The 23,619-nt window shown below is 42.7% G+C and overlaps 1 protein-coding gene across 8 annotated transcripts in view; it reads right to left on the reverse strand.

Annotated features, from left to right (window-relative positions):
- The window catches only part of R3HDM2 (R3H domain containing 2), a 132,868-nt gene that overhangs the window by 55,350 nt on the left and 53,899 nt on the right, over positions 1 to 23,619 (reverse strand). The window contains exon 1 of one of the 8 annotated variants that reach the window (XM_083169354.1): positions 13,414 to 13,711. The exons of the other annotated variants lie outside the window; for them this stretch is intronic. The gene's annotated coding sequence lies outside the window, so the exon portion shown is untranslated. Of the gene's footprint in view, positions 1 to 13,413; positions 13,712 to 23,619 lie in introns of those variants that run through there. 8 annotated transcript variants of the gene reach the window in all.

Below are 23,619 nucleotides of genomic sequence, written 5' to 3' on the forward strand. Positions count from 1 at the left end.
ATACACATTATAATTTATATATATATATATATATATATATATATATATATATATATATATATATATATATATATATATATATATATATATATATATATATATATATATATATATATATATATTTATTTATTAAGCTTGTTACAGAAAAATCTAAATTGTCCCTCAACACCTAAACTAAGACCGTAATCTGCAGGAACTAGCATTTAATCAAATGAATGCACAACAGGAAATATTGTATATGCTACTTGGGGAATAAAGAGCTAAGAACTGTGAACCTTGGTAAAACTATGTAGCACTACAGGGAAGACACATTTTAAACATGCAGACAGATTTAAGCTGGCCATACATCTACAGATCGATTGTCCGATTGGGCTGGTTGGAACAAAATCCAGGTAATATCTGAATGACAAGTTTTTGGCAGTTTTCCAGCATTTCAAAGCAAATGTTCAACTGTCATTTGCTCTAATCCATTACCATGTTTTTGTTCCAACCAGCCCAATCTGACAATCGATCTGTAAATGTATGGCCAGCTTTAGAAATGAGAGGTGTATCTTCAAATCCAAATTGCAACAAAATAAAGGTTTCCCAGCATTTGTGAGCTACATACAAAAGCATCTAGTGTTCTGCCTGCATACAAATATATGTGTATTTGCACCTCTAGCATGCAGATTTAACAATGCTTGCTCTTTCTTAAACTGGGGTTATTCTGGTTGACTTGAAAAGCTGCAAAATTCGCAGCTTTGCGCGTCATTCAAACGGCGCCCGCACTACGGGCTGATGCCCCCCTCGCACAACGAATAGCCCCGCACGCATGCAAATGGATGCTTTGCATATACATCCATTAGCAGCCTTGCGTGCAGGAACAAAATCGTTCAATCGTCGCCGACCATCAAAATATTTTTGAAACGCTCGCAGACCTAAGACACCTTTGTGGTGTCAGACACCAAACATCGATTTGGGAGCAATCAAAACTTAAAAACCACCAATGTGTGTACCCAGTTAGATCGGAGGAGATGGGGACCCGGCAGGGATGCCATTGGCAAGTGTGTTCACACTTGCCGATGCTGGCGGCAGCAAAGTACGACAGGAGGGTCATGCTGTCTCGGTAATGATGTCCTGAAATGAGCAATATTGTTTAAAGTAACGTTTAGTGTGTATGGGGCTTTATTTTATTCCCAAATTAGATTCAGGCCTTGGATTCCATATAACAGAGTATAGATATGTACACATCTTTCTGCTACGCTGTGTATTTGAAAACTAAACAAATGCATATGACAAATCCAACAGTGAAAGGTAATAGAATAGAAAAAGCAGATCCACTTAAAACTCAAATGCAATGCTCAGTTGGTTCGCCTTTATTTTTTTTTTTTTTTCAGAACAAATTGCAGAGAAAAAAAATCACGGAAATGCAACGCTGCAAGGTTAAAGTGATGATGATGATGCAAAGATCCTTAATCCTACTGGAAGACTGAGCTAGCCAATCTGAATTTGAGCTCCGTGGCAACCAAGTCTATCACTAAGAGCAGCCAGCCAAGATGTGATACTTACAGAGAGCTCACATTATATATATTATAATCTGTACAAAATAATCATTCACAATTGCATTTATGTGAGGATATTATCACAATATTTCCTATACATAACATTGTGCATTTTGAAACTGAATGATTTAGATAACTGTAGATTTTATACATAAAGAAATATGTCCACCACATCCTTTAACACTGCAACAGACTATGGTGTTAGGTACTGTGGTGCAGGCGGTGACTGAAAACATTCGAAATACACAGGACACGGAACATCTTGTCTCCATTTCCTCGCTGGCATTGCCTAAGATGTGGGACAACCTCAAATGCTTTGAAAAGTAATACAGAACTTTTGTTTTCAAATAATGAGGGAGGGGGTATTCTGTTCAAGAGTAAATCATCATCTACATTGTTTTGAATTGATCATCATGGTCACCGCAAATGGGTTCCCTTGTATTCCATAGAGGTGCGAGGGAAAACTTGACATGTAGCCACTACCAAAAATGGAGAATGCAGCAATGTCAAGTGACCCAAAATAATCTATTTATGGCCCGAAACACATACTGTAGGCGCTAAGTAACAATTCCTGTCAAAATAAAATAAAAAATATTTTACTCTATTCTTCTCCGACGTATTTAAAATTCAGATAAATGTAACCACCAAATATCAGGAAAAAAACCACATTAATACAACTAATACACCCACAGCCGAGGGTGAATGTTCAATTCATATACAGTAGATGTTCTTTTTACACCCCAATATTTCAGCACATGTTTTACAGCTTCCTTACATCATTTCTTTACTGGGTTCGATGGTAATTTTTAACTCCTCTTTGTTGTGTCCTTGCATACATTGTTAAGTAATATTGCTATTTTACTTTGCTAAATGAGATCTGTTCTCATTATTAGAAACGAACAAAAAGCCCATAATCGAAATGTAGAGCGCCCAACAGAGCTACTCCAATGTAGTCCCGTTCAGCGTGTCTGGCTGCAGGCCCCAGCATTGCAGCTCGCACCCCCTAGGGTTGGCGAGCTGCAGTCCGAAAAAAAAAAAAAGCGTCACCCTTTTGAGAGCTCACATTAATATTTTTGCAGCATGCACATTAGTTTGGTCGCGTTTAACCTGAATATTGATAATCAATTGTTCTGTAGATGGGAGCAAGTCTGTTAAACCGCTTTACATGGCTAAACCAGGTATATTTTGACACAAGCAGCGCACCAAATTACTGTCCACCCAAAAACAACTGAATTGCTCCATTGGGAAATAAGTTGAAATGCCACAGTCGACAATGGATGGATTGACAGTCAAAAGGTCAACATGGGTTTTCCCGTTTTTCTTGTCCCGAATGTCGATAGTCGGTCATGGACAGCTTTCCCTTGCTATGCTTCATGTATGGTGCATCGCTACATTTGGCACACTATTCTTTTCTCCCTCCACACCCTAGTGGATAATAGGACATGAAATACCACCTCTTGGCATAAGTCTCAAAAAAAAAAAAAAAAAAGATGAAAAAACCATGTAGCCCTTCTGACTGTTGACCTATTGCTTGTTGTCTTAAGTCATCGACCCAATGGATGTCAACCTTTGGTGTACTGACCAAATGACCATATACCACCATGGGTGCCGGACGCGTTTCCGACAGTCGGGATCCCGACAGTCATTTACCCGACGTCGGGATCCCGACTGTCAAAAGCTGACAGCCGGAGGCCCGACTGTCACCCGCTATTTTCCCTCGTGGGGGTCCACCGCCCCCATAGAGGGAGAATACAATACGTGCCCGCAGCGTGGTGAGCGCAGCGAGCCCGCAAGGGGCTTTTTTGCACTCGCCATGCTGTCTGAGTGCGGGCAGTCGGGATCCCGGCGTCAGGCTAATGACTGTTGGGATCCCGACTGTCGGAGCCCCATAGCACACCGACCACCACTGCTAGGTCTGCTTAAACTTACTGTACCAATGTCAGTTGCTGTTTTTGTTTTTTCCCTGTACAGTGCTGAAGAAATTATATGGTCCTTGCAATTAACAATATGGTTCACTGGAATTTAAGGTACATAACTTGCTCCCAGCATAGTTAGGTAAATGTAATTTGCAGAACTGGGCCCCAGGCTACAGTCTAAAAAAAACCCTATCAATTACACGTATATGTGGCAACAAATCTGAAATAGGGCAGCCTGACTTCCCTCCATGCTGGTATAAGATCATCTCCCTGTGGCCAAGTGGAGCAGTCGGCTTTTATAACAATGGGTGAGCGGTTCCTTACCTTCCAAAAATGACAAGTACAAAAGTTACCAAGATCCACCAATTAGCTTTCTACATTCTATAAAATTAAGTTGCAAAAGGGTAGATTTGCTAAACTTTATAAAACTGACAGGAATTGTTGCCTATAGAAACCAGATTTTGTATATCATTTCCTAAAATACAATTGTGCTCAGAGACGTTTGGGTCACTGAGCAGCAGCTACATAAAAGTAGTGGAGGTACTGTATGTGTGACAACAAAACTCCTCCCCATCTAAAATCATATTTAAATCACTTCGTAACCCTCCCTCACCCAATATCCACTAACCATCTACAAAATCTTGTTTCCTACTTCAAGGGCAAGACTAAGATAATAGATCAAATGGTATGCCCTTCCTCAGTCAGTGATCTGCTTAATTCCCAGCTGAACACTCTGGCACCTTCTCTTCATTTGATCCCACAAATGCAGATGACGTACAGATGGAGTAGCTCTCATTTGAGCTGCTCCTGGCTATTCTATAGCCAATCGCCGCCCCCACCAGCCATTGCCCTCCAACAGAAGGGGGCATGATACGCTCACTGTTCTGTCGGAGCCCTACGCCCGTCTCACCGCTTCTGCCGCTCTGCCATTCTCCCGGATGCTTGCGCATCCCAGATGGCGGCTCCATCAGTATTTACACTTTTCTAATCCTCCAAATTGACTACCTTCTCCTCTTACCCTATACCAGTACAGATGGTGTAATGGTTAGCGGTGGGGTGTTAGATGGGGGAGGAGGCAGCACTGGGGTGATGCTGCTGTCTCCTCCATAGAAGTGAACAGGACCCAGGTCTGACCTGGGAATAACGCTGCTTTTATCCCGGGGCAGTCTGCCAGGTTGCTGGACTTAGGATATTAGACATGGCCCTTTTACACCGTATGCTGACCCGGTCAAAAACTCAGGATAGACCCAGGTTATTTGTGGTGTGAAGGGTATACCACAAAACTGCAAAAGGTTTAATGCATGCTCTCCCCTGGCGGAGTTTGGGCTATGACTACAAGACAGCACACTTGGGGGCTGGAGGAGATCGTGGACTCTTCAACTCCGATCTAAATATCAGACACACAACGCAACAATTTTATGCTATTTATATTTATGTGCATTATAGTAATCACAATATGACTGGCCTTAACCCAACCTCTCCCTAATCATAACCCTTAATCCTATGTTTTCGCAAAACCAATTAAATTATCCTATTCAATCCTAACCCTTTACTGACATCTTACTGTGAACTGCCACTCATGGTAATGGAGGACAGCCGCTGGCTAGGCACAGAGAGGTGGGCAGCTCTGGTGTATTGAGAGCAGGTTTGCGACAATTTCAAATCTTGCACCGGCTTGTGAACCAATCGGAGCTTGTGGTCGTGCAGTCAATCAGGCACATCAGCGGTGGCTTCTGATTGGCTCGCAAGCTGGCGAGAGATTTGAAACAGCCGCAGACCTGCTCTGAATACATCTGGACCAGTGTTCCCTCTAAGCTATGCGCGCGCACACAACTCGACGAGCATGCGCACAAACATTACAACAGAGCGCACAAAGCAGCAGTGGTCCCTTTTTGCAGCTGTGGACTCAATTAATGTGTGTGTTCACCCATTAACTACATTGTGTGCTGTGTTTTGAATGTTTAAATGTTTAATATCATTTTGAAGTAAAGTTAACACAAATGCTGAACATTATTTTCCAGTTATATATAAGTGACGCACAAAAATTTAAATTTCCTTCCAAAGTTGCACAGCCAAAATCTTTTGCCGCACACAGCCTTCATAAAATTAGAGGGAACATTGATCTGGACTATAGCAAAATCCGGACAACACCACCTGCTCAATCTTTGGGACCATTCCTTTGGCGTTCTCTCACTTGCTTTTGGAATAAAAAGCCTTTACAAGGACCCTGTCAGGTATATGGATACCCACCAATTCCAGTAATAACATTGCTTATAATTAAGGGAGCACAATAGGAACAAGCAGGACTGCACTAAGTATATCAATATTTATTTTCAATTGATGTTTTTTTCCCACTGCCATCCACTGTTCTTAAAATTCATTAAAATTCTGTTGATTCGATTTTATATGTTTCATCACCCCTAATGTTTTGAAAGTACTTAATGTACAATTTTTTATTTATCTTTAATAAATATTGCTATATTATTGTAAACCCAATTGATCCCCCTTTATCTTATTCAAACGTATAGAATAGTATTTTATTCGATTACTAATATACTAGCGCTCTCTGCATGGCTGTCACCACTCACGACTCAACCAGAACTCAACTCCCCTACGGCAATGAGCATTTCACTCCCCCACGGCAACGGCAACGAGCATTTCACTCCCCCACGGCAACGAGCATTTCACTCCCCCACGGCAACGAGCATTTCACTCCCCCACCCACGGCAACGAGCATTTCACTCCCCCACCCACGGCAACGAGCATTTCACTCCCCCATGGCAACGAGCAAGAAACCCTAGCAATGGGCATCCCGGTGTGTGGCACAACGTGCAATGGGCATCCCGGTGTGTGGCACAACGTGCAATGGGCATCCTGGTGTGTGACACAATGTGAATTGCAGGGCTCGACAAATGCCGGGGGCCAGGTCACCATGGCGACCAGATTCTGCTTCCTGGAGACCAGAGGTCCGCGGCTACCCTGCAGGTGTCCTGCCTTCCCTAAAAGCAGGGCGGCTCCTTCTCCCCACTCCACCCACCAGAGAGCAGCCGCTTGCTGACAGACCAGCTCCTTCTCCGCACTCCACCCATCAGAGAGGAGCCACTTGCTGGCAACCCCCTCCTAACAGACCAGCGACCTGCGGCTACCCTGCACCAGTCCTGCCTTCCCTAAAAGCACACCGGCTCCTTCTCCCCACTCACCCACAGGAGAGCAGCCGCTTGCTGTGCCATAACGATCCTCCCCACTGCCCTGCACAGGGCTGCCCAGTTGCATAAAGCTTACATCTAAAATACAGTGCAATCTGTATTCGGCAGTGGCCGCCGCGGCACTATCTCCCGTTGTCCCGCCGCCTACCACATCTCATGCAGTGCTCATGGTCCTACTGACTCATGACAGCTGTACAAGCAACTCTCCTTCGGAGACACCCACAGTAATGTGCAGGTACTCTTTGTGCGGGAGGTGGGAGGGAAGGGACGGAATGGGTTATGTGTGCGTCCCAGGTCCATGTGTCCTATATAAAGTGTGTGTCAATTCACCCCACCACGGTTTCCTGTACAATGGATGTACTGTATGTTTGTGTGTCAATTTGTGTGCTCCTGGTATATGTATAATAAATTATATATATGTGTGTGTGTGTGTGTGTGTGTGTGTGTCCCTGCTATGTATGAGTGCATGGGTGTGTGTACCCCTGGCATGTATGTGGGTGTGTCTATGTGCCCCTGGCATGTATGTGTGGGTGGGTGTGTCTGTGTGCCCCTGGTATGAACGTGTGTGTGTGTGTGTGTGTGTGTGTGTGTGTGTGTCAGTGTACCCCTAGTATGTGAGTGTGTCAGTCTGCTGTAGTGTGGAGGATGTAGCTCCCGGCAGTGTCGCCATTTGTGTCTCCCCCTCCGTGAACACCCATCTCTCACTCACTGTTTTCCTCACTCCTCTCTCCGTTTCGCCTTAAGACCCTATTTGTCTCTAAATTTCCTTCACTCTTTCTCTCTTTTGCTCCCTTCGGGACAACACTGCTACACAAGATCTTGGGAGCAAAACGCTAGGATGCGAAAGGCCGCAGGGCAACACTAAGGTGCAAAAATGCACACGCAACACTACGATCCAAAAGGGCACACGTGACACTAGGGCAGGAGTGACAATAAGACACAAATGGATTGGGGTCCGTCCACAGGAGGGCATGAACTACAAGAGTGCTTTTGTGATACTAGGATACACAACAGGGCATTGGCTATAATATGATGCAAGAGAGCATGTACAGTACTACACTTGCTCAAAAAATACACTAGGATACATAATAGGTGTGGGTAACCGTAGAATGCAATAGGGCACAGGTGACCTAAAAGGACATGGGCAACACTAGTATATGAGGAGGGCATGGGGAACACTAGGATACAGAAGGCCACAGGCGACAATAAGCTGCAAGAGGGCATGCTATATTTCTTGTGGTGCCCATACATGGTATGTTTTGTACCGTGCGAAGCAATGTGTGCTCCCGTACATGGCACGTTACAAAAAAATGTGTAGCCAGTACCTTCTAAACTAGATCGCATTGCATCTAGCTCAAAACGCACAATGTTGTAGCGCATTGCATGAGCGCTGAACTAGATGCAATGTAAGCCAAATCAAAACGCACGGTGTGCATAGCACCGTGTATGGGCACCCTTTGTTTGTCTGGCTCCTACACTTTCATCCTGGCTCCTAGATTTAAAAAAAGTTGTCAAGCCCTGGTGTAATGGGCATCCCGGTGTGTGGCACAATGTGTAATGGGTATCCCTGTGTGTGGCACAACATGTAATGGGCATCCCAGTGTCACTTGTACCTAAATACAGTGCACTCTCATGACCACTGGTTCAACCTACTAAATACCACAATATATAATAATATTTTAAAGAGTTCATTCAATCAATGCAGATGTAAATATATTTTGGAATGTTTAAATAAAACAAATAAAAAGCATCACAACTTGTCAATTACACAGACAAGATTTAAAAAAAAAAAAAAAAAACACATACTGCAGCAATGTTCTGTTCTTTAGCATCCCGTCTTATTTACACACTCCATGAAGGCTTATCCTTAAAAGGGGACAGCACAATGAACATGCAATGCTTATGACTGGGTATAACCTAATCATCAACTTATCACCCTTATCTAATGTAGGAATACATTATTGGAAAAATCCTCTAGTCAATTGCCAACCTTAGGTGCTTGGAAAGCCAGAATATGAGCATATAGTGCTAATCACTGGGAAAACCTTCTAATCCAACCAGACCCAAGCGGTCGCATTGTGCCCTCTAAGCATTGTTGTACAAAATTGCTTTCCATTTTTTCCTGATAGAGGCTCTTCATTTCATAAAAGGGATCAAATGTGTACAAATGCAATATAATACATTTAGCTATATAAAACAATAAACCCCATATAGAAAAAGGCCATTCATTATACGCATACCATGGCATAACCTGAATATGGCCAAGGAGGATGCAGAACTACATCAGCATGACATAAAACCAGTGCCACATAATTAAAATAAATAAAATTGAGAATAATCTGTGTGAAGATAAGCACAGGTGCCCTTCCCTTCTGCATTCAGTTTGAAAGCAATCCAATTATACTGATGACCTGAATTTCTATATTCCTACCTCCCCCTTGTCTGTACTAACTTGTTCAAGCCCGAGGAGTCAGGATAGCTGCAAACCACAGAAGACTGCATTGCAGACCTATCGGCAGTTAATGGGTTACAGCACTTTTATTTTCAGCCTGGGAACTGCTATTGACGTCACAAACTGTCACTTGGCAACCAAGACATGGGGATATCCTCCATGGGGGTTCCCTGAATAGCTTACATGGAAATTATCCTGTACGCGCAATTATGTCAAGATACAGTCGTACTTCCGAAGCTCGTCAAGGTCAATGCATGGGTCTTTGTGTCCTGGTTTTCTTAGAATCTCCTCAGCAGCCAATACCGACGATCCGCTCCCAGTCTCTCCCCTCTCCATCTTTCACGCTGCCAACCTGCGTCATACAGACGGAAATCCCAGCTGACGTAGATACATCAGGACAGATGCTATGCAGCTAGTTGGAGAGGGGAGGAGAATGCAGATTCTAAGAGGGCAGAAATCAAGAAGCAGCAGAAACATCAGCAGATTTCATAGAAGCTTAAGAGACACAGATTTCATGTGACAAATGTGCTTATTTCTAGAAGGTGGTATAAACGAAGGGAAGCACAGATTGTGCTTAATGACACAAATTATGTTTTTCTGTACAGAAGACTAATGGATGAACTGAGAATATTTAGTGACACTAGTAAAACATGCACTGGTCACAAAATACAAACAAGCTACTGTAGGAACAAAATAATCCTAAAAGACCCTATGAGCAGCTCCATCTTTTCTTTTTAAATCATTTTAATTTTGTAAATCTGCATTCTTTGTTTCTATTCCATACAGGGATCCAGGTACTATCAGTCATCTTTGCTTGTATGGATTCAGTCATGTGTGCACATGGTATCTGGACCCTAGGTCAACATTCATTAGGTCGACACCTATGAATGGTGTACAGGGTCTAAAGGTCGACACAAGCTTTAGGTCGACTGTGGGAAGGTCATTTGCCGGCATTTGCTCACAGGCGGTATTTCATGCCCTACCATCCACTTGGGCGTGGTGGAAAAATAAAATATAGTGTGCCCGAAGCTGCCAGGGGACATGCTGCACTTATTTTAGTGTCCACTTCGACTGTGTTGATATTTGGGACAAAAAAAAAAAAAGTGAAAACCTTGTGTCGACCATCCCATGGTCGACCTAAAGCTTGTGTCGAACTTTAGACCCTGTCGACCATCAGTATGTAGAATACTCGTAAGTGTCAACCATAGGGTGTCGACCTACTGAATGGTCGACCTAGACATGGCTTTTCATGAGTAATAAATAGTAATAAATAGTCATTTACAGGAAAATAATTACAGTCTGTTTGAGAAACCCCAATGGATTGCGATACCCCTTTTCAACTAGAGCCCCAAGTCGGACCCAAAAATTTGTTCCCGTGGTGGACCCCGCTTTTAGACACATTTCCACTGCACCCGGGATTTTGCTGGGTTAACCTCATTCACACTGAACCCGGGTTAGCCCTGTTTTTCTTATGGATTACATAGGAAATGGCCTTTAAGGTTTAGAACAAAGGAGTGGTCACAAAAGAGGGCCACCATTACACAAAAGGGCCACCATTAAAGAAAACATTACCACAATAAAGAAAAGACCACTAATATTTCTTTGAAAAAGCTTGGGTTTTTATTTTAGTTTCAAATATTCAATATGAAACCTTTCAAATTTTTCTTCACACAACACATGTAATACTGTTGTGTACAATGTTTGCAGTATACCTGAGCCATTGGTGTACCTAAACATGTACAAAGTGCACATCACTCACTAATGCCCCAGAAGCTCCAATCAGCGTGGTTTTACAAATGCTGGATAAAAATATACCAGGTCGGGAGCCTATGCACCCAGGAGCACCTTGACCAACCCAACAAATTACCTGGCAGTATAAATATAAAACGGTTTGTCCAAGTGTAGGTTACTGGAGTCCATTTACGCTGCCATTTTCTCTATCCGGTATGGTAAAGGTACATATAATCAGGAATGGGACTTACTGCAGGTGGCACGGATTCAAGACAGGGCTAGGAACAATTGGAATATCTCAGATTATCTAATTAGGAGCTAGCTACTGTACCATTTAAATTCCTGCTTTGAGTAATGCAGTGCTTAGACAGGATTACTGGGGACAGCAGGCAGCAAGCAAGACCTTCCCGAATTAAGCAAATAGAGGAGTTCCCAATGGGGATACCCTCACTGCACGACAAATCCGGAGGGAAGGGAGGATAACAAACAAGACGAAAAAAAAAAACAATTCTAAGCATTAAATGTTTCTACTGCAAGATTGTGACTGTGCATGTGTTGGTCTTGGGCACAATTTAAAATGGATATAGCAATGGCAGTTAGTAAAAACAAACCCTTATGATTTTAATGTAAGGGTATATGGCAAAAGGTAGCCACCGGTGTACAATGTCAACAGCATAGATGCCCAGTTGACGGATCTGCGATGTTACCGTTATGGTCAACCACATTAGTCGAACTCTTCAAGCCTATAGGTCGACCACGTCTAGATTGACAGCAACGGAAGTTAGATGCCAGCGTTAGAGATATGGGAGACATGAGGCATTCACATTTTTTTGGTGCTGCATGTCACAAGTTGACTTGGTTCATACTTTACTATCCAAGTAGACATAGTGTGAAATTATAATAGTGTGCCGAATGTAGGGAGCCTGAAGCATGGTGAGAGCAGGGAACCATGTGAGGGGAACACTGTACACGGGAATCTCTGACCTTCAGCACAAAAAAATGTGAAAAACTCATGTCGACCACGTGACAGTCGACGACTGTCCCATCGCTCTAACGCTGGCGTTATTGTTGATCTAGACGCTGTCAACTATCTTTAGGGTCTAACTAGACAGGTTCCATCAAGGGTGGTTTCCATAACATGGTCTATCTAGGCAGCGTTGATCTGCTCTACCATAAACGGTCAGAAGAAGACTTTCGGTACAGCCATCACCTCACGCGGCCTATGCTACTTTTCTAGTCACAAACCTGCATTTTGCTACAAACCAGAAAACAAGGTAAATATTCCCTCTGGTTTGAGTCACTGGGAATGTGCTTTTGATAAGCAGGTGGCTGTGGGGGATGAAGAGTGGAGGGGGGCTGTGAGGGATGTTAGCAGTTGTCTGTGCCTTTTTTTGCCTAATTAAAAATAAAACAGAAGCTAGACAAGGACTCAGCACATGGCAGTAGTTTTTAAGAGACATTTGTCTGAGGCAGGAACAAGCTGCAAATAAGGTGAGAGAATTTTAAGTAAAGAACCTGCAATCTGGCAATTTCTATACATGGTAGAAATTATGCGTCCACAGAACAAAACAACAACAAAAAAAGCTATTTGTATAACATAGCAGATTTATACACCTCAAAGTAATGTTGGTTATTGGTTTTATGGTCATTTTATTTGAAGGATCTTGCACAAATAATACCTCACAAATACCTGCATTAATCATGGTGCTTTATAGCAAACAGCCTTAAATTCCATCACACTGCACAGGACATACAGCAGGACCACACAAGCATCTCACATTACGTTCTGCAGTGTAGATCCAGCGATCAGGAAAAGATTTCATGACCAGAAATAACGCTGTAAATGCCGGTGCAGAGTGCAGGCCACGATTTCAACAGATCCTGAGCCAGTAACATATCTTTGGGCGTTGAAAAAGGTAATCTGGTTCAGGAAGCAGTGTAACTAAATGCCGTTTGTAGAAGAGGAAGACCAGGTTAGAAGGGACTGAGCCCGTCATCAAAGCTGAACAGCTGACAATGGGAATCCCCTAAATGCCAAAGGCACAGCAATGACGTCATCACATAAATGAATGGATGGAGGGGTGAATGAACGGCAAAATAAATAGATCCATTAACCTGTATCAGGACCTTTCTGCACTAACTCGGCAATGTTTTTTCTAGAATGAATATGCTCTCAAATAGATAAGCTCCATGTCATTATCATTAGGTGAGCCAAGTAGATGTATTACAATGGCTGCAGTAATAGAGGTGGATAGTACATGCACATTCCAGCTTCCTTAAACATTTCACTTAATAACCAGATATGAGAGATGAGCATGAACAGAAATAAAAGCATAAAGTATTGTGCTATAACGGAGCGTTAAAGTGTCCATGCACTGCGTCTCTCAACATCAATCAATGAACATATCCCCGATGCGTAGGTATAGCTCTGAACCTATTCATCGTGAAAACGGGAGCGAAAAGCATCAAATAGCCTCATCGTTGCTGACCGAGTTTATGAATGGGATAAAACACTAAACAGGAAGGGATGGACCGACGATGGCTGCATACAAATTAGTTACACTCACCGTTGGGTGGGGGTAAGAGGGACTCTGATTCTGACGAAAATCAGCTATTCCACCCTATGAAGGAGATCATCTTTGTGAGGTGCTGGAGCCGATTGGTTTCAACAACGATTCAGAAGCCGGATTTTTCCCTTCCCAACCCGTTTTTCACCCTTACTGCTTCAGATTTCCCCCCCTCCCTTATTTTTTGCTCTCCTTGTGAATGGAGTGCTATGGACTGTGGCTGCCTTTCCTTTGCCAAGATAATTGCTCTGACAAGCTGCTCTGAAGCAGGGCAGAGCCCAGCTGTTCCCATCCACTGTCACACTGAGAGTTCTGCCAATAGTCGCGCACACAGCCACCCACACACGCTCGCTCTCCCTCTTGCTCTCATTCAAAACACTCTTTAATGGAACAACCTCCGCAGCTGCTTAAAGACACAGTGTACCTCGCAAATGGGGGAACAAACAAAACCGACGCAAACATTGTGGACAACAAACATTGCCAGGACTAAAACCATCAGTACAAACTGTACAACCAACACAACCAAGGCAAAAAACATGACACTGCACAGATATTCCACATTCATTGTACATAAGAAGCAGTCAATTATACGGACTTGGGATTACTAAACCATGTATGCAGGAACGATCAGATATAGAAACACAAGAAAAGCCTACATGCTACAGTATATCTCCAGCAATGTGGTCTGACTATCCGTTTACACTGTCGTGTTATTTTCATGAAGAGTGCAAAGTAAAAAGAAAATAAAAAATACTCTAAAACGCTAATTAAACCTCAGGGAGAACTCTCATACCAACTGTACCTGGATTAAAACTGCTGTATCATGTGCAAACTATTGGGTGCACTGCAGTTAAGGTGCCCAGACAGATTTATTCTGTTAGCCCATTGGGTAGGAACAGAAATTTGCAATAAATGATGGGCGCCCAAACACAATTTAAGTTTTATTTATATAAAATGTAACAGGACTCAAGTCGCTTGACTTGAAAAGATCTCATTTGGAAATTTTTAGATTATTTTGGTTCCCCCGCCTCTTTTTTCATACTTACCCCCGATGTCCACCGCGGCCTTCAGGATCTTCTTCAGTGGTGCATTGCGTGGGTGCGCCGGTGACATCACTGGCACACCTGAAAACTCGCGCAATGCACCCCTGGGACTTTTGAAGAAAATCCTGAAGGCCGCCAAGGATGCCGTGGGACCAGTTAAGTATGTAAAAATAAAAATAAAGCATAAAAATGAAAATTCACAAAAAAAGTCAAAATCGCTTATCCGAAATGCTTGTGGTCCCGAGCATTTCGGATAAGGGATACTCAACCTGTATTTATTCTTTGAGGGTGAATACTACCTCCAAACGTTAGGAATTGCGATAGCGGATGCAAACCCGGTACCCGGTACCAACACCAACCTATTCATGTCCAGGTGGGAGCATGATGCGGTGTGGGTGGCATGTGCAGACTTGGTACAGATTCATTGACGATATTATATATAATAATGAAAAAAATATAGTTCTTAAATTTGAAATTAGTAAAGAAACTATAAATGCTTTAGATTTAACAATTAATATAAGAAAATAAGATCCACACTAAAGGCTTCTCTAAACTAGATATGTGCAGGCTCTGATTTACTCTGATTTCAAAGCAGGATCTTATTAGCTATCAGCTGTCAACAACTGTCATGTGATTTGGGATAGCCAATAAGATCCTGCTTTGATATCAGAATCTGCACATCTCTACTCTAAACCTATAGATTCAAAACCGTTATAGTCCCAATAATAGCAACCACCATCCTAATTGTCAGAAAGGGATAACTTAAGGATATAGGCAGATGTTATTGAATAACTTGAAGTTACATTGCTGTATAGAAAACCGTTATTAAATGGAGAAAGATAAGACAAAAAGAAAAACAAATGTTGAATGGGCATTCTTCTCGGATTACAACTCTGAATATAAACAAATGGAAGGAATAATAAGAAAGAATTGGAATATTATTTTAAAAGACCCAGCATTAAAAGATACTATACCCTCTAAACAGGTCTTCATATATCATAAGGCTCCCAATTTTAAAAACCCTCTAGTAAGGAGTGCCCTCCCTTTTTAAACCCCCAACCCAGTTTGGACAGAAGGATTCCATTGGCGCAAGATTGTACAGCCTGCAGATCCACCCCCTCTGAATTACCTAAGTTTACCAGTTTTATTGTAAAAGATGAATATAATATCAATGGGTAACATGCCACATTACTACCGTCATATTTATTGGAGTGTAAATGAAGACATTTTTATGTTGGTAGCACTACTAGGGCCCTGAAAACAAGACTATCAGAGCATGTTATAAACATTAGAAAAGGTCTTAAATACACATACAGTGTCAGAACATCTTAGAACGATACATGAATGCTCTTTGAAAGCCCTTAAGAAATTCAGGTATTAAAAATATGAAAGCAAAATGGAAAGACCGATTAGAGCAGAAATGCAATGGATTTTTTATTTATTATTACCATTACTATACTATTTTACCACATGGAAACAAAACGGATTTTGAGCTAACGAGGTTTTCAAATTAAGTTCGTTCACTTCTATTTTGGAATCCCATACTTTACTGTCCCAGTATATTTATATAAACGCTTTTCATTATATTGATATAATTATAAGCCCATATATCCTCTTATTATATTCATCAATATTCATATATGCGATGTATTCTTTCACTCCACCTATAAATATATTATTATAATTTTATTTATAAGGCGCCACAAGTGTTTCGCAGCGCCGTACAAAGCAACAATACAGGGAGACAAAACTTGGCATAACATTGAATAAATAACAAAAATACAGTACAAATAAAGAGCACCACAGTTCAATACACATTACAGCTTAAATGTAAGTAGTGAGGACCCAATCAACATACAACTAGAGGCTTGAGGCCAATGATAGAGATGAGTATGAAGATGGTCACTGAGTGTTGGAGTAAAGGAGAGCTGTGAGTGAAATGTGAAGAGAAGTGGGCTTTGACAACAGGAGGGAAGAGGGCCCTACTCGGAGGAGCTTACAATCTAGTAGGAAATATATGTATATATGTATATTATCATAGTGTTCACGCTAGGCTGTTTTAGTGGGGCGCTGCGCCCTGCCTCTCTGGCAGCACCCCGCTAAAACAGCCTGCCTTCCCCCCTGCAGATAGCAATGCCCCGCTGTAGATAGCAATGCCTGGCGCTTCCTCAGCAGTGCAAAGCCTTCCGAGCGGCCGGGCCCACCCCTTATGTGACGGCGGCGGCCGAGCCCGTCCCTTTTTTTGACGGCGGCAGCTGGGCCCTTCCCTTTTCATCACGGTGCAGCCACGACCTTTTTGAGACGTCGGCGGCCCGGGACCGGCTAAATAGCAACGTCGGCGAGCCCGGTCCCCCCCCCTCACGCTGCCCCCTTTGAAGCGGCACCCTACCCGCCGAAGTTCCTAGAAGGAGCACTATATCAGTATGTGTGAGGAAATTTCATCATCTTGCGTTCCACTGCGGTTGAAAGCATGACGTGCGGGCGACCCTGGAAGCAGGAGCTTCTGCTGCCTGTGTGTCCTACTGCTGTAGAGCACACAGCACAACAGGAAACATAATGGCGTGGTGACTTTGGGTGAATAGCCATACTGCCGGAACCTGGGCTAGTTCCAATCTCCCACCACCATTCCAGACTGGGTAAATGGTGGCGGGGCTCTATTCAATACGGTCTTCCCCGACAGCATTGAACAGGGATCTCGGCAGACCGTGCCCGACTTCACAAGCAGTCGGGCACGTTCTCCCAGGAACGTCCGGGAATCGTCGGGCTCCCAGCTACAGATTGCCGATTTCTTACCTCTTCTCGTGGCCACACCCCTTTCTTGGCGCTCGGCAGGCAGGACATTGAATCCCACCTGCAAAGAGAACAGGACAGGGTCACGGCTGTTAGGCCAGCCCGAAAGTCGTGACCCTACATTGAATTCTCCCCCATAGTATCAACGTACTCCATCCTGGTAAGCTGGCATCTGTGGTGACAATCATAAAGTTCCATAATGACAACTGAGAGCCCCTTTCCCCAATTTCCACTATCCAATGTTGACCAAATACACTTTATATTTAGACTATCTTGCAAATTGTCCCTAGGCCAAATATATTCTACAGTTGAAATAGACTAGGCAGGAAAGACTATCTTGACTATTTTCTATTCGACACTGAATAAACGGGGCGTGCATCGGGATCAAATCTGGCTGAATACTGTGCGATTGACTAACTTTCTATAGCCAGAATGGCACCATGTGTACACAGCTTTAGGAATTACTGGGAGTGATGGGTAAGGCTGCGGAGAAGGCAAGTATACTTTCTGGACCCCTGTTAGGATTCCTTACTTCTGAATACCAGTGTGCTGCCAGCATCCTCGCTTCTGGTCATAGGTATGTATTCTGTAAAAACAGCTACATTTCAATACACTAGGGCACAAGTTCCCAAACCCTAGAACCATACACAGTTAATATTTTCCAGGTCACCTGTGAATTTTTAGAATGTGACAGTGATAAAAACAGTGCTCCTGCCGGTGACCAGAAACTGTGACCTGTTGGGGGTCCTGAGGACAGAGTTTGAGAACCCCTGCACTAGGTTATCTACAGCAAATGTAATAAACTATTTCTGTGCCAAACTTCAAAGCCCACACTATATACACGGAGGTATTGGAGCTCCCTCCCAGATGTATGCAAGAGAAAACCAGTACATGGATTCAATAATCCAGAGCCTGCTTTCCTTTAATGTAAAACTCAAAATCCATTTCAAGGAGCAGGCGATTATTCTCGCAGTCTAATCTAGTCACAACTCAAACAAATATCGGTTCTCGTTTAGTTTCACAGCGGCAGCATGGCCGCCTGCTACTTCCGGGTTCGGCGCTCGGAAAACTATCTAAAATAAAACCTGACCAGTGACTTTACGATATGTAGTGTTTGTCTTGGTTTGCCATCTACTGGACTGCCATGTACTGTATACTGCAACTTCATGAGTCAAGATAAGCTGCCTGATTAGTGATAGAGAGAATATATATATATATATATATATATACACACACATATATATATATATATATACACACATACATATATATATACACACACACACACATATATATATATATATACACACACACACACATATATATATATATATACACACACACACACACACACACACACACACACACACACACACACACGGAAAGATCCGGCACTCCAAAGGTTAAATTTGCAGCTTGCACTGGTGCCTTCCCAACGCCAAAGGCAATCCAGACGGGGTTGTAGCAGGGGCGGCACTCTGAAACTTCATAGGTTTTTTAAATGCTTTTATTGCATATAAGTCAACACACCAGGTGTGTTGACTTATATGCAATAAAAGGAGTGGCTTCGTAAGAAGCATTTCAAGGTCCTGGAGTGGCCGAGCCAGTCTCCAGATCTGAACCCCATAGAAAATCTTTGGAGGGAGTTGAAAGTCCGTGTTGCCCAGCGACAGCCCCAAAACATCACTGCTCTAGAGGAGATCTGCATGGAGGAATGGGCCAAAATACCAGCAACAGTTTGTGAAAACCTTGTGAAGACTTACAGAAAACGTTTGACCTCTGTCATTGCCAACAAAGGGTATATAACAAAGTACTGAGATGAACTTTTGTTATTGACCAAATACTTATTTTCCACCATAATTTGCAAATAAATTCTTTAAAAATCAGACAATGTCATTTTCTGGATTTTTTTTCCTCATTTTGTCTCTCATAGTTGAGGTATACCTATGATGAAAATTACAGGCCTCTCTCATCTTTTTAAGTGGGAGAACTTGCACAATTGGTGGCTGACTAAATACTTTTTTGCCCGACTGTATATACACACTATATATATATATATATATATATATATATATATATATATATATATATATATATATATATATATATATATATATATATATATATATATATATATATATATATATATATATATATATATATAGTCGACACAGGAACAGGCGGCACTCAGAGGATTTTCAGAAATTGGATGTAGTCGACACAGGAACAGGCGGCACTCAGAGGATTTTCAAAACAAGTTGACTTTGTATTAAAGTAGGACACCAACGTTTCGGAGCTTTCGCCCCTTTGTCAAGGTGATAAACAGTGATTTACACTGTTTATCACCTTGACAAAGGGGCGAAAGCTCCGAAACGTTGGTGTCCTACTTTAATACAAAGTCAACTTGTTTTGAAAATCCTCTGAGTGCCGCCTGTTCCTGTGTCGACTACATCCAATTTCTGCCGGAAGGCACCGGGGTACTTTCTTAGAGGGGTGAGTGCCGGACCGCACAGCCTAACCTATATATATATATATATATATATATATATATATATATATATATATATATATATATATATATATATATATATATATATATATATATATATATATATATATATATATATATATATATATATATATATATATATATATATATATATATATATATATATATATTGTAGTAGAAAAGTAGCACTCTCAAAATTCAGTGGTTATATGCTGGGGTGCCCAGAAGCTCAGGTTCCAAACGATTTGCATCCGGACCAATAATATCAACGAACAATATGGAGCGCACTCACCAGACTTTTTTCTCAGAGTCCTTTAAAAAGCAAGACTTTAATAATACATCTTAAAAAGTTAGTCGACGTTTCGGGTCCACATCAGACCCTTTGTCAAGACACAGCAACCAAGGTATCCCAGAGACAGTTTAAAACACAGACTCCATACTCATCAGTTAAGTACCATAGCGCCCCTCCTCTCATAAAGTAACAGCCAATCAAAAAGTATACTTAAGGCAACACAGGTGTTGCACCAGGTAATAACTATACAGATATAAGCGCACTCACCCTAAGTCATACGATGGTACAGGGTCCGGGCTGGAGCCACCTGTACTCGGCGTGCGGGTCATAGATCCGGAAGCAGCTTGTTCTGCTAGCTTCCTGTGGGTGCGTGCGTGTCAGCAGACGCGATGTTACGCTACCTCACGTGACCTCCGTTGGAATTAGGCATGCGTTCCAGCACAATCTGCTGGACGCTGCTCTTTCTCATTTCCGCGTTCCACAGACCCGGAACTAGCGGCAGCGCATTTTCAATAGCGCAGTAAATGAAAAAATCTTGATAGAGTCATTTATATTAATTTAGAAATACTAAGTAGTTTCAACCTGCCAGATGGGAAGTTATAAATCTAATGGATGTTATTTTGCTCAGTGCTATACACTGGGGAAGCATATAAAGTGTCAAGTGCTGAATTAAGCATTAAAGGGGGAGCCTCAACTATATAAAAAATTGAAAAAATAGAAAAAATAATAATAAAGATGAATGCAAATGAATATAAATATCTAACTGGTGGTCAGAGGTGTCTATATTAGGTGAGGGGGTATTGCATGGTGTACCTCATAATGATTTTCAGGAGTCTGTATACAATTATACATACAAAAAGACATTTAAAAGTTGTCCCTATAAAAATATAAAGTGGAACATACGCTCCCGCTCAACCGAATAGGGGGCAATGAAATCACCGTCCCCCATCCAAGATGAGCGGCCGCGCATCCACTCCCAGGCGCATATCGGTTATTACCCTGACGTCTATTCTATATGTTTAATCTAGGCAGACAATAGCTAGAAATCGAAAAATCAAAAAGTCCTTAGAGAAACATGGACAGGGAATTCTTCTCATTTAGGCCCTTGGGGGCCACTGTATCCAGATGGTGGATCCAATAAGCTTCTTTCTTGAGCAGAGTCCGTGCTCTGTCTCCTCCTCGTGCAGGTGGAGCTATCCAATCGATGACCATGTATCTTAGGCATGATACTTGGTGTTTTGCTGCCAAAAAGTGTGCTGCTACGGGTTTGTCTGTAGAGCCAGTTTCAATCGCCAGCTTTATAGATGAGCGATGTTGGTATATCCTCTCGCGCAGTGTGCGTACAGTCTTGCCCACATACATCAGGCCACATGGGCATTTCAGATAGTAAATGATGTGGTCCAACAAACAGTGGAGTCTGTATTTTAGATAGATTTTCCTTCCACTGTGCGGATGACAGAAGTAGGGGCCAACCACAAGCGCTCGACAGGTGGTACAGCCCAAACAGCGGAAACAGCCATTTTTCTTCACCAACCATTGGGTCTCTACCGGGTTAGTGTGCTTAACCGATGTACGGTATAATGCATCTTTCAGATTTCTTCCACGGGAGACACTGATGAGAGGTGGTCTTTTTCGCAGCTTGCTGAAGGCTGGATCCGTCGCCACCATGTGCCAGTTGTTTTTTATCGACCTTTGTGTTGACGCCAGGTGGGTGTCACAGTGGACATTTAATACTATACGCTCTTCAATCTTGCTTTTTGTTTTTTGAGAGGAGGACTGGTGAGTGGCTCTTGCCTTAGTTAGACAGTTGGAAACATCTTGTCTTCTGTAGCCTCTTGCCACGAAACGGTCAGTACACTCGTTCAGCTGTATCTCTGCTCGTTCAGGGTCAGAATTGTTTCGCAGTACCCTTAAAAATTGTGACACCGGTAAATTTGATTTTAGTTGGGGCGGATGGTGGCTAGTTGCCCACAAAAGGGTATTTCTATCAGTGTCCTTTCTGAAAAGTGTGTAGTTAAGCCCATTAGTAGTCTTGTAAATGGTGACATCCAGAAAGTTCACTTGCTTAGCATCCGCCAATGCTGTAAATCTGACAGGACTGTCCAGACTGTTGAGGGAATCCACCATTTCATTGAAAGAATTGAGGCCACCTCTCCAAACAACCACAATATCATCTATGTAGCGTTTGAAGTAAATCAGGTGATCACCAAACATCGGTAGAATGTAACTTTGCTCGTAGTGATTCATATACAAGTTAGCGTAGCACGGGGCCACATTGGACCCCATAGCGGTGCCCGCTAACTGCATATAGTGATGCCCTTCATATAGGAAGTGGTTCTCATTAAGGACAAGGTCTAGTAAAGATACCAGAAATTCCGTCGGTGGTCCCTTCACAGTTCTTTTTTGTAGGGCCTCTCTAACCACTTGGATCCCCGCTGAGTGGGGGATGATAGTGTACAAAGAGCACACATCCAGTGTGCCCAAGATGTCATCCTCCCTTAAGACACCAATCTGATCAAGATCTTTTAACAGATGGCTAGTGTCTTTCAGATATGTCGGGGTCATTTGTACCAATGGCTGTAACTGGTAATCCAAATATCTCGCCAGGGGCTGGAGCACTGAACCCCTGGCCGAGATAATTGGACGGCCCGGTGGATCTATCAGAGTCTTATGTATTTTTGGCAGTGTGTATAGCACTGGACAGACTGGAAAATCAACTGTCAGAAATGCCTTCTCGTCCTCATCTAGCCAACCGTTGTTAAGGGCAAGATTAAGCAGTGAATCAACCTTATTTTTTATTTTTAACATAGGGTTAGTGGAAACCTCACTGTAGGTACAGTGGTCTGCCAACTGACGCATAATTTCCCTGTTGTATGAAGTAAAGTCTTGTAAAACTACCGCTCCGCCTTTATCGGCGTTACGGATTACCACGTCATTATTGTTTTTTAGATTTCTTAACGCCTGCCTTTCAGCCGGTGTTAGATTATCATGCTGTCTCTTTGTATGTGACTGGCCATTGTTCTCATGTTCAACAACTCTAAGAAAGGTTTTTAGACTGGCATTAGTGGAGATGGGGTCAAAAGTGCTCGCTTGTTTGAAAATTTTAGTTGTCATTGGAGGTGGAGTGTTGGGAGGTGGTCTATTGTCAAAAAATTCACGCAACCTCAGTTTGCGTCCATTTTTATAGTGGTCAACTGACCATTTGAAGGAATTATGCTGATTGGTGGGGATGAACGATAAACCTTTCATCAGAAGGGATTTTTCAGCAGATGTTAGATTATGGGAAGATAAGTTAAATATTAGTTCCTCCCCATCTTTCTGCCCCTGGGTCGCCCTCTTCCTCTTCCAGCCGCCCCGCCTCTTGTGCGGTCTGCCCTTGATCTTAGGCCAATGGGGTCGCTATGGAGCCTATGAAGGCGAAAGCGACCGGTTCAATTCTAATTCCTCCTCGGATGCAGAATCCAGTAACACCCTACCCCCTTCAGGCTCCTCCACATCTTCCAGTTTTTTAGGCCAGGATTTGGGCCTCCAACGCGATGGCCTAAGATCAAGGGCAGACCGCACAAGAGGCG

Source organism: Crinia signifera, chromosome 2 (genome assembly GCF_055691185.1).
Source record: "Crinia signifera chromosome 2, ASM5569118v1, whole genome shotgun sequence".
Lineage (NCBI taxonomy): Eukaryota > Metazoa > Chordata > Amphibia > Anura > Myobatrachidae > Crinia > Crinia signifera.